Genomic DNA, 16980 nt, shown 5'->3' on the forward strand with positions numbered 1-16980 from the left:
CTAGGCCCCAAGCTCTGGAAATCACTCCGTCTCTTTTTCCGCCTTTAAGACCCTCCTTAAAACCTACCTCTTTGACCAAGCTCTAATCTGACTGAGTGTTAAATTTTGCTGTACGATGGTCCTGTAAAGCACCTTGGCATGCTTTATGAAATTAAAGGTGCTATGTGAATAGAAGTTAAAATACAAGTGTTTTCTCTTTATTTTGCTCTATTTTGTGCTGATGAGTGTTTTAATGAGTATCAAGATGTAAAATAAGTGAAAATGATAAAATATCTGATTTTTTTAATTCTTTCATGGGATGTGGGCGCCACTGGCAAGGCCAGCATTTGTTGCCCATCCCTAATTGCCCTTGAGAAGGTGGTGGTGAGCTGCTTTCTTGAACCGTAGCAGTCCATGTTGTGTGGGTGCACCCACAGTGCTGTTTGGGAAGCGTGTTCCAGGATTTTTTTCTAACGACAGTGAAGGAACGGCGATATATTTCCAAGTCAGGATGGTGTGTGACTTGGAGGGGAACGTGCAGGTGGTGGTGATCATATGCGTCTGCTGCCCTTGTCCTTCTAAGTGATAGAGGTCGCGAGTTTGGAAGATGCTGTCAAAGGAAGCCTGGTGAGTTTCTGCAGTGCATCTTGTATAAGGCACACACTGCTGCGTTGGTGGTGGAGGGAGTGAATGTTTAAGGTGGTGGATGGGGTGCCAATCTAGCGGACTGCTTTGTCCTGGATGGCATTGAGCTTCCTGAATGTTGTCGGAGCTGAACTCATCCAGGCAAGTGGAGAATATTCCATTCACTCCTGACTTGTGCCTTGTAGATCTGCCTTGTGGACAGGCTTTGGAGAGTCAGGAGGCGAGTTACTTGCCACAGAATTCCCAGTCTCTAACATGCTCTTGTATCCACAGTATTTATGTAGCTTCTCCAGCTCAGTTTCAGTCAATGGTAACACCCAGGATGTTGTTGATAAGGGGATTCAGCAAGGGTAATGCCCTTGAAAGTCAAGGGGAGATGGTTGGATTCTGTCTTGTTTGAGATGGTACTTGTGTAGCGTGCATGTTATTTGCCGCTTATCAGCCCAAGCCTGAATGTTGTCCAAGTCTTGCTGCACATGGACGTGGGCTGCTTCAGTATCTGGGGAGTCACGAATGGTGCTGAACATTCTGTAATCATCAGTGAACATCTCAACTTCTGACCTTATGATGGTCATTGATGAAGCAGCTGAAGATGGTTGGGCCTAGGACACTACCCTGATTTAATTACATATAATTGTATATCAATTCTAATGATATTAGTGGACCCTGATATAATTGTTTATAGATTTCACAGTGAATCATAGCAAATAAAAGACCACTGTGAGAAACTGGAAGTATTTCTGTCTAAAATTTAAAAAATGCTGGAAATACTCAAAGTCTGGCAGCATCTGTGGAGAGAGAAACTGAGTTAATGTTTCAGGTTACTGACCGTTCATCAGAAGTTCTAGAAGGGGAGAATTGCCTGCCCCTTTTAGAAACCACCTGATTTCATTCCAGGATGAAGGTGGGATGGGATCTATAACAGACAGTGGTCCTCTCTGCCAGATAACCACCAAGGCAGTGAAGACAAAAAGTTACCCCCATGTATTTGCCCTTGCCTTTCTGCCATGTTACATATCGGATTAGAAAATATGTTTTCTCACAGAAAATTTCCTGGTTTCTTTTCATACAATTGCCCTAGAACATAGCAGTTGTGTTTGTCCAAGTGTCTGAGCCATTAATTCAAATACATGTATCTTGTATGGGACTTCTGTGCACCTTTTTGACAGCAACTCTTCTGGCATTTAAGAATTTAAATTTCCTTTGCTCCACATTTTTTTTGAAAAATATTCCTCAGCCTGTCTTGTTAACCTTGACGAGTCCATCTGATGCCTTTGTACAGAGATACACATACACAAGAGAAAGACTTTTGGCTGGCAACAAACCTCCATGCCAAGGTTACTACTTGTGATTGGACCTGTTTATGTTGCAGTTTGGTGTAGCTGATATCACTTTGTTATTTTCTATTTTGTGCAGAGGGAGAGTTAAGTCTGCATATTGTAACTCTGCAGTGTGCTACCATATCCACTTAAGAAATTAAAAAGAACTTACATTTATATAGTGCCTTACTACACCCTCAACATCCCGATGTATTTTCCAGTCAATAAAATATGTTTGAAGTACAATCACTGTTGTGCATGGGGCAAACACAGCAGCTAATTTCTGCACAGCAAGCTTCTACAAACAGTAAGCAAATAGATGGCCAGATAATCTATTCTCCATGTTATTGTTTGAGGGAGAATGTAGTGTTGTGCTGTGTTTCCTGAAGTCTTCATTAAATGATAATTGCAGGCTTTATATTCAGATTCAACACAAACACTATTTATTGTCTTACCTATCTACATTACATGATCTCAGGTACAGGTCTTTTCTTTGCTGATGTGTTTATGTCTTCTCCATAAAACCATGTGCTGAGTCCCTCAAAATGCTGTCTCCTTATATATGTCTGATGATGTCATCAGTTGCATCAGTGGGCTGATCTTTTAAAGGTACGGTTTCTTAAAGGTGAAGTCACCACTACACTACATTAAAAATGCCCTGCTTGTCTGCAAGTAAAGCCATTGGATCTTTTACATCTGTCTTTAACATTTTATCTGAAAGAGAGCATCTCCAATAATGAAGCATTCTCTCAGTAGTGCTCTGAGGAATCTGCCTGGATTATGTGCTGAACTCCACAGTGGAACTTGAACCCACAACCTTTTGACTCAGAGATCAAAAGGCCACCAAATGAGTCAAGCTGATACACCTGTTTAATAATTCTGTTTGTTTATAGTCTATGTCCTAGTCTATGCTTTCAGAAGTGGAGAAAATTTGTCTGAAGGAACATTTAATTACACTTCTCTGTCCAGCCTTATCTAGCTATTGGATGGGTACAGACACACGCCAGTCATAGGGCGCGATCCTCACCCAACTCTAAAGACACACCTTGATCAGAACACTTTTTGTACGGTGAAATGTATTGTATGCTTTTGTGGTTTTATTTTTGAAATACCACAAGACTGAAAATTCAGTTGAGTTTTGTGTAATTTGCACTGCTCCTTGGAGTGTACTACATTAACATTTGAAGTCACAGCCAATCCCTAATGGCTGTTATTGTATTGACATGATAACTATTGCTTCCTTGGAAAGTGCTCAGAGAGTGTCTGTACATCTCCTTCAACAGGTCAATATTTCCTTGGTGTGAAATGACAAGAAAAATTATTGTTATTGTGTGATTAATAACTCAATGCTGCTGGACAGACATTAAACATTAAGATGCTCATCTTTCTCAGGTATGACAGATGTCACTACACTGGAATGCTTAATCATGTTAATGCTATAATGCTTTAATTGTGTGTTTGTCTCTAGCCCTGATGAATTACCATTGTGCCACTGCTGCTTCTGCTGTGAAAGTTGTCAGATCACCTGCTCTAAGTGGAACAAACAAGCACCTGTAATACAAAGAGGGAATAATTGTTCTCTGTGAAATATTTTCGCATTGGATAAATTTATTCTGAGAGAGACAGCTGCATTATTTTAGCAAAGTATGCAGTTTAGTCTCTAGTTAATCTGCACTCCCACCAGACTGGCAGATCTAATTCTGCATGTGTATTCACGTAGGGACTGAAGCTCCAACTTACTTTTCTCATTAAACACCTGGATGATCTGCTTTACACACGGAACAATAGGTTTATAGATAGGAAATGGCCTCCTAAGGTAAGATTGTTTTATGGCCTTTCAAGAAATAGTTTCCTTAATAGCAGATCTGCTATTTAATTGTGTTTTATTCGTGATTTATAAACAGACAGTGGCAATGTTATTTCCTATAATGTGCAATCAACAATTCTCCTGTCTTGCTGTGCCTTCCTATCATGAGAAAGGTCCTCACATCACTCAACCAACACTTCACATTAAACTGCCTCCACCTTCAGAACGGTTATTTACGACTGCATCTTCATACTTCTGTAACTACTTTTAAGTATAAATATGCTGTGCCCACAAAACACTCCTGTACATTGAGGCTGCAGTAGATTCCAAGGAATTCTATCATTTTCATAAATCACTTACACTTTCTTTCCTGCGCTTTGGGACCATTTAAATTCCTTTATTTTATTTTAGCTCTGTAACTTTCCCTCAGCAGCTGTGGACATTCATGTTAAATACCGTCTCTCTTTCTTATTTGATGGATTTTTATATGAAAAAAAAGGATAGTTACCTGGCTGGACTTCCCTGATATGCAATTATAAATTTTCCTTTTATTAGTCTCTTTAGAGCTTCCTCCTCTTCCAATTGACAAAGTACATTTGAAATAAAGAAAGTCTTGCATTTATATAGCACTTTTTATGACCTCAGGATGTCCCAAAGCACTTTACAGTCAGTGAATACTTTTGAAGTGTAATCACTGTTGTATGAAACGTTGGGAGATTTCAAAATTGACTCCATTTAAATGCACAGTCACAGTGAATTGAACTACTGAGTGTTTTTATGTCTCAAGAACATTCAATAGCAAACAAATAAAGCTAGTGTATTCCTATTGTTTGCTCCCTTAAGCGCTATTTTCATCCCCTGGCGACAATCTGGAAAAGTGGATTCCCTGCCTATTATAGAATTCATCTGATTTTCATCCATTAACATCAGAGTGACTCACTTCCACTTGAATTATGTGGTTCATTTGTCATCTCTGATCCAGATATCTATTTTTATTCATTCATTGGATGTGGGCATCGCTGGCAAGGACAGCATTTATTGCCCTCCCTAATTGCCCTTCAGCCATTCAAGAAGCTGGCTCAAGTCTGTGTGAGGTTAGGTACACCCATAGAGCTGTTAGGAAGGGAGTTCCAGGATTTTGACCCAGTGACAGTGAAGGAACGGCGATATAGTTCCAAGTCAGGATGGTGTGTGACTTAGAGGAGAATTTGCAGGTGGTGATGTTGCCATTTGCCAATTGCCCTTGTCCTTCTAGGTGGTAGAGGTCATGGGGTTGGAAGGTGCTATCGAAGAAACCTTAGCAAGTTGCTGAAGTGCAACTTTTCGATTGTATAGAGAATCATTCCTATCTCAGAGGGCCGTTAATCTTTGGTATTCTCTTTCTCAGAGAGCAGTGGCGGCTGGGTCATTGAATATATTTGAGGCTGAGTTAGACAGATATTTGATCAACAATGGTTATGAGGGGCAGGAAGCAAAGTGGAGTTAAGGCCACAATCAGATTAGCCATTATCTTATTGAATGGCAGAGCAGGCTCGAGAGACTGAATGACCTAACTCCTACTCCTATTTTTATTATGTTCTCATGTACAAACTGCTTGTCTTATGAACATCCCCTTTCTCATTAGAATTATTGAAGCTGTATATTATGTTAAGAAAATCACAAATAAGAGTGTGTTTCATGTAGAAGAGTAGCTTCCTCCTGAGGTCCCCAGCATCACAGATTCCACATCCCACATTCACTCAATGTGATATCAAGAAATGGCTGAAGGCACTGGATACAGCAAAGGCTATGGGCCCCAACTACATCCTAGCAGTAATACTGAAGACCTATGCTCCAGAACTAGCCACAACTTTAACCAAGCTGTTACAGTATAGCTACAAAACTGGGATCTACTTGACAGCGTTGAATATTGGCGTGGTATGTCATCCATAAAAAGCAGGACAAATCCATTGCAACCAATTACCACCCAATCAGTCTACTCTCAATCATCAGCAAAGTAATGATAGATGTTGTTGACAGTGCAACCTGCTCACCGATGCTTGGTTTGGGTTCTGCCAGGGCCACTTGGCTCCAGACTTCGTTACCACCTTGATCCAAACATGGGCAAAAGAGCTGAATTCAAGCAGTGAGGTGCGAGTGACTGCCCTTGACATAAAAGCAGCATTTGACTGAGTGTGGTATCAAGGAGTCCGAGGAAAATTGAAGTCAATGGGAATTGAGGAAAGTCACACACAAAGGCAGATGGGTGTGATTGTTGGAGGCCAATCATTTCAGCCCCAGGACATTGCTGTAGGCATTCTTCAGCGTAGTGTCCTGGACCGAACCATCTTCAGCTTCTTCATCAATGACCTTCCCTCCAACATAAGGTCAGAAGTGAGGATGTTCGTCAATGATTGCACAGTCACATTCGCAATTCTGTGTCCGCATGCAGCAAGGACGTGGAGTAGTGTTGTTAGTAAAAGAGGAAATCAATACCATAGTGAGGAAGGATATTAGCTCAGAGAATCCTGATGTGGAATCTGTATGGGTGGAGCTAAGAAACACCAAGGGGCAGAAATAGATGGCGGGAGTTGTATATAGACCTCCAAACAGCAGTGGTGATGTAGAGGAAGGCATTAAACAGGAAATTAGAGACGCATGCAAGAAGGGTGCAACTGTAATTATGGGTGACGTTAATCTACATATAGATTGGGCAAACCAAATTAGCAATAATACTGTAGAGGAGGAATTCTTGGAGTGCGTACGTGATGGTTTTTTGGACCAATACATTGAGGAACCAACTGGAGAACAGGTCATCCCAGACTGGGTATTGTGTAATGAGAAAGGATTAGTTAACAATCTTGTGCGGGGTCCCTTGGGGAAGAGCGACCATAACATGATAGAATTCTTCATTAAGATGGAGAGTGAGAGAGTTGATTCCGAGACTAGGGTCCTGAATCTAAATAAAGGAAACTATGAAGGTATGAGGTGCGAGTTGGCTATGATAGATTGAGGAATGTTGCTTGAAGGGTTGACAGTGGATAGGCAATGGCTAGCATTTAAAGAGCACATGGATGAATTACAAAAATTGTTCATTCCTGTCTGGCGCAAAAATAAAACAGGAAGGGTGGCTCAACCGTGGCTTACAAAAGAAATTAGGGATAGTATTAGATCCAAGGAGGAGAAATATAAAATGGCCAGAACAAGCAGCAAACCTGAGGATTGGGAGTTTAGAATTCAGCAAAGGAGGACAAAGGGATTGATTAAGAAGGGGAAAATAGAGTATGAGAGTAAGTTTGCAGAGAACATAAAAGCTGACTGTAAAAGCTTCTATAGACATCTGAAGAGAAAAAGATTAGTGAAGACAAATCTGAGTCCCTTACAGTCAGAAATAGGGGAATTTATAATTGGGGACAAAAAATGGCAGACTAATTAGATACATACTTTGGTTCTGTTTTCACAAAGGAGGACACAAATTACCTCCCAGAAATGTTGGGGAACATAGGGTCTCGTGAGAAGGAGGAACTGTATGAAATCAGTATTCGTAGGGAAATGGTGTTAGGGAAATTGATGGGATTGAAGGCTGATAAATCCCCAGGGCCTGATAATCTACATGCCAGAGTACTTAAGGAAGTGGCCCTAGAAATAGTAGATGCATTGCTGGTCATTTTTCACAATTCTATAGACTCTGGAACAGTTCCAATGGATTGGAGGGTAGCTAATGTAACCCCACTATTTAAAAAAGGAGGTAGAGAGAAAACAGGGAATTATAGACTGGTTAGCCTGACATCAGCAGTGGGGAAAATGCTAGAGTCCATTATAAAAGATGTAATAGCAGAGCACTTGGAAAACAATGACAGGATCGGATAAAGTCATCATGAATTTACGAAAGGGAAATCATGCTCGACAAATCTACTGGAATTTTTTGAGGATGTAACTAGTAGAATAGATAAGGGAGAACCAGTGGATGTGGTGTATTTGGACTTTCAGAAGGCTTTCGATAAGGTCCCACATAAGAGATTAGCGTGCAAAATTAAAGCACATGGGATTGGGGATAAGGTACTGACATGGATAGAGAACTGGTTGGCAGACAGGAAACTAAGAGTAGGAATAAACAGGTCTTTTTCCAAATGGCAGGGAGTGATTAGTGGGGTACTGCAGGGCTCAGTGCCAGGACCCCAGCTATTCACAATATATATTAATGATATTTCTTTCTTTTGGGCCTCCTTATCTCGAGAGACAATGGATACGCGCCTGGAGGTGGTCAGTGGTTATTAATGATATAGATGATGGAATTAAATGTAATATATCCAAGTTTGCAGAAAACACAAAGCTGGGTGGAAGTGTGAGGATGCAGAGAAGCTCCAGTGTGATTTGTACAGGTTGAGTGAGTGGGCAAATGCATGGCAGATGCAGTACAATGTGGATAAATGTGAGATTATCCACTTGGGTGGCAAAAACAGAAGGGCAGACTATTATCTGAATGGCGATAGATTGGGAAAGGGGGAGGTGCAGCGAGACCTGGGTGTCCTTGTGCACCAGTCGCTGAAAGTAAGCGTGCAGGTGCAACAGGCAGTTAAGAAGGCAAATGGTATGTTGGCCTTCATAGCGAGAGGATTCGAGTACAGGAGCAGGGATGTCTTTCTGCAATTGTACAAGGCCTTGGTGAGACCACATCTGGAGTATTGTGTGCAGTTTTGGTCTCCTTATCTGAGGAAGGATGTTCTTGATATGGAAGGAGTGCAGTGAAGGTTCACCAGACTGATTCCTGGGATGGCACTACTGACGTATGAAGAAATATTGGGTCGATTTGTCTTGTATTCGCTAAAGTTTAGAAGAATGAGAGGGGTTCTCATAGAAACCTACAAAATTCTAACAGGACTGGACAGACTGGATGCAGGAAAGATATTCCCGATGGTGGGAGAGTCCAGGACCAGGGGTCACCGTCTAAGGATAAGGGGTAAGCCATTTAGGACTGAGATGAGGAGGGATTTCTTCACCCAGAGAGTGGTGAACCCGTGGAATTCTCTACCATGGAAAACAGTTGAGGCCAAATTATTAAATATATTCAAGAAAGAGTTAGATATAGTTCTTAGGGCTAAAGGGATCAAGAGATACGGGGAGAAAGCGGAAACAGGGTATTGAGTTTGGATGATCAGTCATGATCTTTGATAAGGTTCCCCACGGTAGGCTATTGCAGAAAATACGGAAGTATGGGATTGAAGGTGATTTAGTGCTTTGGATCAGAAATGGGCTAGCTGAAAGAAGACAGAGGGTGGTGGTTGATGGCAAATGTTCATCCTGGAGTTTAATTACTAGTGGTGCACCGCAAGGATCTGTTTTGGGGCCACTGCTGTTTGTCATTTTTATAAATGACCTGGAAGAGGGTGTAGAAGGGTGGGTTAGTAAATTTGCGGATGACACGAAGGTCGGTGGAGTTGTGGATAGTGCCGAAGGATGTTGTAGGGTACAGAGGGACATAGATAGGCTGCAGAGCTGGGCTGAGAGATGGCAAATGGAGTTTAATGCGGAAAAGTGTGAGGTGATTCACTTTGGAAGGAGTAACAGGAATGCAGAGTACTGGGCTAATGGGAAGATTCTTGATAGTGTCGATGAGCAGAGAGATCTTGGTGTCCAGGTACATAAATCCCTGAAAGTTGCCACCCAGGTTAATAGGGCTGTTAAGAAGGCATATGGTGTGTTAGCTTTTATTAGTAGGGGGATCGAGTTTCAGAGCCACGAGGTCATGCTGCAGCTGTACAAAACTCTGGTGCGGCCGCACCTGGAGTATTGCGTGCAGTTCTGGTCACCGCATTATAGGAAGGATGTGGAAGCTATGGAAAGGGTGCAGAGGAGATTTACTAGGATGTTGCCTGGTATGGTGGGAAGGTCTTACAAGGAAAGGCTGAGGGACTTGAGGTTGTTTTCGTTAGAGAGAAGGAGGAGGAGAGGTGACTTAATAGAGACATATAAGATAATCAGAGGGTTAGATAGGGTGGATAGTGAGAGTCTTTTTCCTCGGACGGTGATGGCAAACACGAGGGGACATAGCTTTAAGTTGAGGGGTGATAGATATAGGACAGATGTCAGAGGTAGTTTCTTTACTCAGAGAGTAGTAGGGGCGTGGAACGCCCTGCCTGCAACAGTAGTAGACTCGCCAACTTTAAGGGCATTTAAGTGGTCATTGAATAGACATATGGATGAAAATGGAATAGTGTAGGTCAGATGGTTTCACAGGTTGGCGCAACATCGAGGGCCGAAGGGCCTGTACTGCGCTGTAATGTTCTATGTTCTATGATTGTATTGAATGGTGGAGTAGCCTCGAAGGGCCGAATGGCCTACTCCTGCTCCTATTTTTCTATGTTTCCATGACCCGAACAACATTCAGATTTGGGCTAAGTGGCATGTAACATTTGTGCCACACAAGTGCCAGGCAATGACCACCTCCAATGAGAGAGAATCTAACCCTTTCCCCTTGACATTCGGCAGCTGAATTCCCCCACCGTCAGCATCCTGGGGGTTATCATTGATCAGAAAATTAACTTGACCAGTCATATAAATACTGTGACTATAAGGGCAGGCCAGATGTTGGGAATTCAGTGGCAAGCAACTCACCTCCTGACTCCCGAAAGTCTGCCCACCATCTACACGGCACAAGTCAGGAGTGTGATGGAATACTCTCCACTTATCTGGATGAGTGTGGCTCCAACATCACTCAAGACACTCGACACAATCCAGGCACCCCATCCATCACTTTAAAAATTCATTGATACACAATGGCAGCAGTGTGTACCATCTACAAGATGCACTGCTGCAACTCACCAAGGCTCCTTTGACAGCATCTGGGTGGCTACCAGACAGACACGAAGGTCAAGACAGCATCCTGAATTTCTAACCGGTATTCAGTTCTGAGTACGGATGGGAGAGAGGGTTCCTCTGGAGAGTGCAGCAAGAGTCATGGCCAGAGCACCATGGGTGGTTCAGCTGTGCAGGGAGGGAGGAGAAAAGACAAGAGAGTAATAGTGATAAGGGTTAGGGGAACAGACATTTCTGTGGTTGCAGACATGATTCTGGGATGGTATGTTGCCTCCCTAGTGCAAGGGTCATGGATATCACCGAGTGGTTACAGAGTATTCTGGAGGGCGGGGGTGTACAGCCAGAGGTCGTGGTCCACATTGGTACATATAGGAAGGAAGAGTGATGAGGTCCTGCAGGCTGAGTTTAGGGAGTTAGGAAAGCCTAGAGGAGTATAGAAAGTGCAGGGGTAAATTTAAAAAAGAAATTAGAACAGCAAAGAGAGGACATGAAAAATTATTGGCAGGTAAAATCAAGGAAAACCCAAAGATGTTTTATCAGTACATTAAGAGCGAGAAGATAACGAAGGAAAGGGTAGGGCTTATCAGAGATGTACAAAGGAACTTATGTGTGGATGCAGAAGATGTGGGCAGGGTTCTTAATGAGTTTTTTGTCTCTGTCTTCACAAAGGAGAGGGATGATGCAGACATTGGAGTAAAAGAAGGAGTGTGAAATATTAGATACAATAAGCATCGTGAAAGAGGAAGTACTAGAGGGTCTGACATCCTGGAAAGTGGATAAGTCACCAGGGCTGGATGGATTGTACCCCAGATTGTTAAAGGAAGCCAGGGAGGAAATAGTGGAGACGCTGAGGATCATCTTCAAATCCTCACTGGATACAGGCGAGGTGCCAGACGATTGGAGGTCTGCAAACGTTATACCATTGTTTAAAAAGGGTGCAAGGGATAGGCCAAATGATTATAGGCTGGTCAGTCTGACCCTGGTGGTGGGTAAATTATTAGAATCAATTCTGAGGGACAGGATAAACTACCACTTAGAAAGACATGGATTAATCAGGGATAGTCAGCATGGATTTGTTAAGGGAAGGTCATGTCTTATTAACTTGTTTGAATAGTCACTTGCTAGTACAGAACTTGAGAATAGCTGAAAAGAGAGACATGTTGTCTTTTCATCAGGACAATATGCAAGAATAACCAATGTAGGGGAAAACAACAACTTGTACTGCCTGAGAAGAGAGTGTCGTACCCAACCAGCCTGTGCTTACAAACCTCAAAACACATTGTCCAACAGTAGATGTGATCCGCGATTGGACAACATTTGCTAAATAATCCACAGTGTGCTAAGAATTACGCTGACAACCAATTTAAGATTGTCAGTCAGGCTCGCAGTGTGGTGTATTTACACGTACTGGAAGCTACGTATATTAATACACAGGGCCCTGTTCTTTGCAGACAGGAAAAACATTGTGCCTGTTTCAGCTGAACAAAATAAGTGACAGCCATTCACTGTTTCATTCCTCAGGGCAATGCCTTGACCAATCAGAGTCAAGCTGGCTGGTTTAAATTTCAATCAAAGCTTGGCAGTTAACTGTCAGTCATCGTAAACTGGTGCATTCTCCATGGCAATGCCTCTACTAATCAGAGTTCACTTGCCAACCAATCAGCACTCTCTTCTCTTGCAGTACAAGTTGTTGTTTTCTCTTACATTGGTTATTCTTATGTATTGTTTTGATGAGTGCAAGATGAAAAACTTCGACAACATGTTTCTATTTTCAGCAATTAACTTGACTGAGTTTTTTGAGGAAGTAACAAGGAGGATTGATGAGGGTAGTGCAGTAGATGTGGTCCGCATGGATTTTAGTAAGGCATTTGACAAGGTCCTGCATGGCAGACTAGTCAGTAAAATGAAAGCCCATGGGATACAGGGGAATGTGGCAGGTTGGATCCAAAATTGGCTCAGTGACAGGAAACAAAGGGCAGTAGTCAACGGATGTTTTTACGAATGGAAAGCTGTTTCCAGTGGCATTCCACAGGGCTCAGTGTTGGGTCCCTTGCTGTTTGTGGTATATATTAATGATTTGGACATAAATGTGGGAGGCAAGATGGAAAATTTGTTGATGACACAAAAATTGGCCATGTAGTTGATAGTGAAGAGGATAGCTGTAGACTCCAGAATGATATCAATGGTTTGGTTGAGTGCGTGGAAAAGTAGTAAATGGAATTCAGTCCAGAGAAGTGTGAGGTAATGCATTTGGGGAGGGCAAACAGTGCAAGGGACTGCACAATAAACAGGAGGATATTGAGAGGGGTAGAAGAAGTGAGAGATCTTGCAGTGCATGTGCACAGGTCCCTGAAGGTGGCAGGACAGGTGGATAGAGTGGTGAAGAAGGCACATAGAATGCTTGCCTTTATTTGCTGAGGTATAGAATACAAAAGTAGGGATGTAATGCTGGAACTGTATAAAATGTTGGTTAGGCCACAGCTGGAATATTGTGTACAGTTCTGGTCACCACATTACAGGAAGGACATAATTGCTCTGGAGAGAGTATAGAGGAGATCTACAAGAATGTTGCCAGGGCTCGAAAGTTGCAGCTTTGAGGAAAGATTGGATAGGCTAGGATTATTTTCCTTAGAACAGAGGAAGCTGAGGGATGACTTAATTGAGGTGTACAAAATTATGAGGCGTCTAGTTAGAATAGACAGGAAGGACCTGTTCCCCCAGTGGAGAGATCAATTACCAGGGGACACAGATTTAAGGAGATTGATAGAAGAATTAGAGGGAACATGAAGAAAAACGTTTTCACCGAGAGGGTGGTGGGTGTCTGGAATTCACTGCCAGGAACGGTGGTGGATGCAGAAACCCTCAATTCTTTTAAAAGGTACCTGGACTTGCACCTGAAGTGCTATAACCTGCAAGGCTATGGACCAGGTGCTGGAAAGTGGGATTAGATTGGGTGGCTAGTTTTATCAGCTGGTGCAGACATGATGGGCTGAATGGCCTCCTTCTGTGTCGTAATTTTTCTATGGTTCTATGGTTCCAAACCCGTGACCTCTACCACCTAGAAGGAGAAGGGCAGCAAATGCAGGGGGACACCACCTGTCACACCACCAGGTCATGGAAGCTAGTGAGTTCAAGGGAGGGAACACCGATATCCTGGAGCATATCAACATTACAAAGGAGGAAGTGTTGGAGGTTTTGAAGCGCATTAAGGTGGATAAATCCCCAGGGCCTGACCAGGTGTATCTTAGGATGCTATGGGAAGCAAGGGAAAAGTTTGCTGGGGCCATGGCAGAGATTTTTGTGTCATCGTTAGCCACGGGTGAGGTACCAGAAGACTGGAGGATAGCTAATGTTGTGTCTTTATTTCAGAAGGGCAGCAGGGATAAGCCAGGGAACTACAGGCCGGTGAGCCTTACATCAGTGGTGGGAAAGTTATTGAAAGGGATTCTGAGAGACAGGATTTATATGCATTTGGAAAGGCAAGGTCTGATTAGGGATAGTCAGCATGGCTTTGTGCGTGGGAAATCATGCCTCGCGAATTTGATTGAGTTTTTTGAGGAGGTGACCAAGAGGATTGACGAGGGCAGGGCGATGGACATTGTCTACATGGACTTTAACAAGGCCTTTGACAAGGTCCCGTATGGTAGGCTGGTCCAGAAGGTTCGAACACATGGGATCCAGGGTGAGCTAGCAAATTGGATACAAAATTGGCTTGGTGATAGGAGGCAGAGGGTGGTAGTGGAGGGTTGTTTTTCAGATTGGAGGCCAGTGACCACTGGTGTGCCGCAGGGATCAGTGCTGGGCCCTCTGTTGTTTGACATATATATTAATGACTTGGATGTGAATGTAGGGGGCATGATTAGTAAGTTTGCAGATGACACCAAAATTGGTGGTATAGTGGACAGTGAAGAAGGTTGTCTAAGGTTACAACAAGATATAGATCAACTGGGAAAGTGGGAAAGGGATTGGCAAGTGGAATTTCACGCAGACAAGTGTGAAGTGATGTATTTTGGGAAGTTAAACCAGGGCAGGACCTATACAGTGAATGGCAGGGTCCTGGGGAGTGTTGTTGAGCAGAGAGACCTTGGGGTACAAGTACATAGTTCCCTGAAAGTGGCAACACAGGTCGACAGGGTGGTGAAGAAGGCATATGGCATGCTTGCCTTCATTGGCTGAGGCATTGAGTACAAGAGTTGGGACGTCATGTTACAGTTGAACATGACATTGGTTAGGCCGCATTTGGAGTACAGTGTGCAGTTCTGGTCGCCGCACTACAGGAAAGATGTGATTAAGCTAGAGAGGGCGCAGAAAAGATTCACAAGGATGTTGCCTGGTTTGGATGGCTTGAGTTATAAAGAGAGATTGGATAGGCTGGGTCTGTTTTCCCTGGAGCGAAGGAGGCTGAGAGGGGACATGATAGAGGTATATAAAATTATGAGAGGCATAGATTGGGTAGATGGTCAGAGTCTGTTTCCCATGGTAGGGGTGACTAAAACCAGAGGGCATAGATTTAAGGTGAGAGGGAGGAGATTTAAAGGGGATCAAAGGGGTAAATTTTTCACACAAAGAATAGTGGGTATCTGGAATGAGCTGCCTGAGGAGATGGTGAAGGCAGGAACAGTAGCGACATTTAAGAGGCATCTGGACAGGTACTTGAATGAGCAAGGCATAGAGCGATGTGGAATTAATGCAGGCAGGTGGGATTAGTATAGATAGGCATTATGGTTGGCATGGACGCGGTGGGCTGAAGGGCCTGTTTCTATGCTGTACGACTCTATGACTCTAACCTTTCACATAATCAAGAACACATAACTTAATTAAAATATTTTGCAGTTGTTATATTATAAAATTGAAAATATTTTATCTTACACCACGAGAGAGTATTTTCAACATGAAGCTGACTCAGTAAGCTTTTGCATCAAACTGATCAGAGAACCATCAATTCCAAAAGAAATTTTTCAAACTTTTGCGTTACAGAGGATTATGTTATGCACTGAAACTCTGAATCGGAGCTACCAGTAGAATACTGGTTAATGAATATCAAAAAGAAAAGAACAAAGAAAATTACAGCACAGGAACAGGCCCTTCGGCCCTCCAAGCCTGTGCCGATCCAGATCCTCTATCTAAACATGTCGCCTATTTTCTAAGGGTCTGTATCTCTTTGCTTCCTGCCCATTCATGTATCTGTCTAGATACATCTTAAAAGACGCCATCGTGCCCGCATCTACCACCTCCGCTGGCAACGCGTTCCAGGCACCCACCACCCTCTGCGTAAAGAACTTTCCACGCATATCCCCCCTAAATTTTTCCCCTCTCACTTTGAACTCGTGACCCCTAGTAATTGAATCCCCCCACTCTGGGAAAAAGCTTCTTGCTATCCACCCTGTCTATACCTCTCATGATTTTGTACACCTCAATCAGGTCCCCCCTCAACCTCCGTCTTTCTAATGAAAATAATCCTAATCTACTCAACCTTTCTTCATAGCTAGCGCCCTCCATATCAGGCAACATCCTGGTGAACCTCCTCTGCACCCTCTCCAAAGCATCTACATCCTTTTGGTAATGTGGCGACCAGAACTGCACGCAGTATTCCAAATGTGGCCGAACCAAAGTCTTATACAACTGTAACATGACCTGCCAACTCTTGTACTCAATACCCCGTCCGATGAAGGAAAGCATGCCGTATGCCTTCTTGACCACTCTATTGACCTGCGTTGCCACCTTCAGGGAACAATGGACCTGAACACCCAAATCTCTCTGTACATCAATTTTCCCCAGAACTTTTCCATTTACTGAATAGTTCACTCTTGAATTGGATCTTCCAAAATGCATCACCTCGCATTTGCCCTGATTGAACTCCATCTGCCATTTCTCTGCCCAACTCTCCAATCTATCTATATTCTGCTGTATTCTCTGACAGTCCCCTTCACTATCTGCTACTCCACCAATCTTAGTGTCGTCTGCAAACTTGCTAATCAGACCACCTATATTTTCCTCCAAATCATTTATGTATATCACAAACAACAGTGGTCCCAGCACGGATCCCTGTGGAACCCCACTGGTCACACGTCTCCATTTTGAGAAACTCCCTTCCACTGCTACTCTCTGTCTCCTGTTGCCCAGCCAGTTCTTTATCCATCTAGCTAGTACACCCATATCATTTAAACACATGGCTCCAGGTTTCCAATTCACTTATTATTCTATTATCATTATTATTATTACTATTATTCTTAATTTTATCTCAAGTAAATTAAATTTGTGGAGGAAATGGGAGTTTTTAATTGTCTTAATCTGGCTGCATTGCAGCAGTGCAGGGATGTAATATCATATTTCACCAGCAGGTGACAGTATCATGTCACCAATAGATTTTCAAGTGGCTGGAAAATTTTGACAAAAAACTGGTTCGCACGAGGTCATGTAATATTCTATCACTTC

This window comes from Heterodontus francisci, chromosome 37 (genome assembly GCF_036365525.1).
Source record: "Heterodontus francisci isolate sHetFra1 chromosome 37, sHetFra1.hap1, whole genome shotgun sequence".
Taxonomy (NCBI): Eukaryota; Metazoa; Chordata; class Chondrichthyes; order Heterodontiformes; family Heterodontidae; genus Heterodontus; species Heterodontus francisci.